Raw genomic sequence first — 2,212 nt, 5'->3', positions numbered from 1 at the left:
ATTGGCCCAGTTTTGGCCAGCAGCATGTCCATCTTCAGAGCCAGCAGGGATTGGCGCTGCTGGACATGGTGGAAGCTTCCAGCAGCATCTCACAGGAGCCACCTCTGTGGCCCCCTCACCACCAAAAACAAGGCTGTACAAAACCAGTACAGGAGTCATCGGTGAGAAAAGCTCTGAGTAAAAATTGTTTTGTGCATTTTCTGATTGGTTTAAAAGTGTTATGGTCTCTGGCACCTGCACATCTCCACGTCTTGGGGTGACCTTATGATGTGTATCCCCCATCAGAGGATATATTTCTAAATTTGGCCAAACCAGAACACCATAGCAACTGCTGAGTCATCACCGCCGCACGCTCCTATTGGCCAAAGGCTGCTTTGGGGTGGGAGCTGGTGGCCTCCCTCAAACATGGGACCCCCACAGGCTGCTTATAACCACCAAAACTGGGAGTTATAGCCCTCCCTCAGACACCGGTGGAACCATGGGGTCACCCCAACCCCCCAAAATGAGGCATGGGGCCCACAAGCCATTTATATCCCTGCCCCAGGTTGGTGGAAAGCAGCAGGATCCTCCCCAAAACGGCGTCTCCTCACTGTCAGAAAATGAGGAGGAAGTGTCACCTCAGCTTCCTGAATTAGTGGTGTGATAAACGAGATAGTCCAATCAAAATTAATAAAGAAATAAAATTTATTATGCGGCCGAAATATCAGTCTCAAAAGCCAAGATCGAGAAAAGTAGCACCGAGCCCAGGATCGGAGCTGGGTGAACATGCATAGATCTGACCTCTATCACATCAGACCTCCCAAGTTCATGCCAGCTGCCTTGTCCGGGTTATTTTTATACGATTTTTGGGGAGTGTTCAAGTCCAGTCCATTCTTCTCGTTCTTTAACATATTCATTAAGTTCTTCTTTCACAGTGCAAGGCTGGACAAAGGATCTTCTAGATGTGATGAATTTCCACTCTTCGGTGATGAATTTGTCTGTCTTCGATTCCTGGAACCCTCAATGGAGTTCCCGGAATGTCCAATTCCTTATCGGCTGAGGGGTAGATACCAGAAGATAGTGATCAAGTCATCATAGTGTTAATGTCCCGGTGATAAGATCCTACCCCACCTGGGGTGGAATCCTCACTTATTGATTACTTCTGTGGTGAAAGAACTTCCTTTTCAACTGCTCCAGTGTTGTAAAATTTTCCTCTCAGCCAGGCTGGTGGGGGGCTTTGAAGCTCTGGCTCTGTATAGTTTTATTACAGTTCATTTTTATACATAACAGCACGAATTACAGACTTCATTTATAACAGCGGGAAAACTCCAAAAGCCATTTCTAGCCCCCAAAATTGGCAGAAAGCAGCAGGACCTTCCCCTAAATGGGCTCCCCGTGTCCCTCCCTGTGGTGCCCACTCCAAGTGTCGGAGCCACATGTCATCCCTTGTCTCCCTGTATTCCCTCCTCAGGATCGGGGGGTACCCAAAAAACCCCTCAGGAACTGGGGATAAACCAAATGCCCTCAGATGTGGGGGATACCCAGAAAGGAGAAGGAGATTCCCCCCGGCCTTCAGCTCTTCATTCCAAACTCCTGCCCCCCTCCCATTGCCCATCCCCCACCATGTACCTCCCACTCCATCCAGACCCTCTGAATGCCCATCCAGCCCCTCCTGAAGATTATGAGGGGGCTGTAGGGTCAAGTACTTTTGGAATGTGACTGAGCCATTTGGAGTGGGAACTGAACAGTTTTCAGTGGAATTCGGTGGTTGTGAGGTGACAGATCAAGGCCTCTCATCTTCTGGAGTGCAAAGCAATTGAGAAAACTCCTCCATCTCCCCTCAGAACCCCCAAATCCTCCCAAATATCATCATCCCTGGTGCCTATGGGGATTCAGAAGGATATGGAGACCTTCTGCAGTCGGGGCACTCGCAGGGCTTCACTTACCGGTGCCTCTGTTGGTGTCTGGTCAAGTTAGAGCTCTGTGTGAAGCTCTTGCCACACTTGGGACACTCATAGGGCTTCTCCCCGGTGTGGATGCGCTGGTGGCTGACAAGAATGGAGTTGTATTTGAAGCCCTTCCTGCAGTCGGGACAGCGGAAGGGTCTCTCCTCTGTGTGAATCCGCTGGTGCAGGAGGAGATGGCCGCTGGTCGTAAACCTCTTCCCACACTCAGTACACTCATAGGGCCTCTCCCCAGTGTGGCTCCCCTGGTGGCGGGTCAGGGGGGGGGC

The 2,212-nt window shown here is 50.6% G+C and overlaps 1 protein-coding gene across 1 annotated transcript in view; it reads right to left on the bottom strand.

Moving 5' to 3' along the window:
• Nucleotides 1-666: 666 nt before the first annotated feature.
• Nucleotides 667-2,212, bottom strand: part of LOC108444753 (zinc finger protein 3-like) — a 24,920-nt gene continuing 23,374 nt past the window's right edge. The window contains exon 3 of the mRNA XM_017726454.1: nucleotides 667-1,889. The gene's annotated coding sequence lies outside the window, so the exon portion shown is untranslated. The remainder of the gene's footprint in view (nucleotides 1,890-2,212) is intronic.

The sequence above is a fragment of the Corvus brachyrhynchos genome, unplaced genomic scaffold (assembly GCF_000691975.1).
Source record: "Corvus brachyrhynchos isolate BGI_N302 unplaced genomic scaffold, ASM69197v1 scaffold530, whole genome shotgun sequence".
NCBI classification, from domain to species: Eukaryota; Metazoa; Chordata; class Aves; order Passeriformes; family Corvidae; genus Corvus; species Corvus brachyrhynchos.
This window is presented reverse-complemented; position numbering and strand designations above follow the sequence as displayed.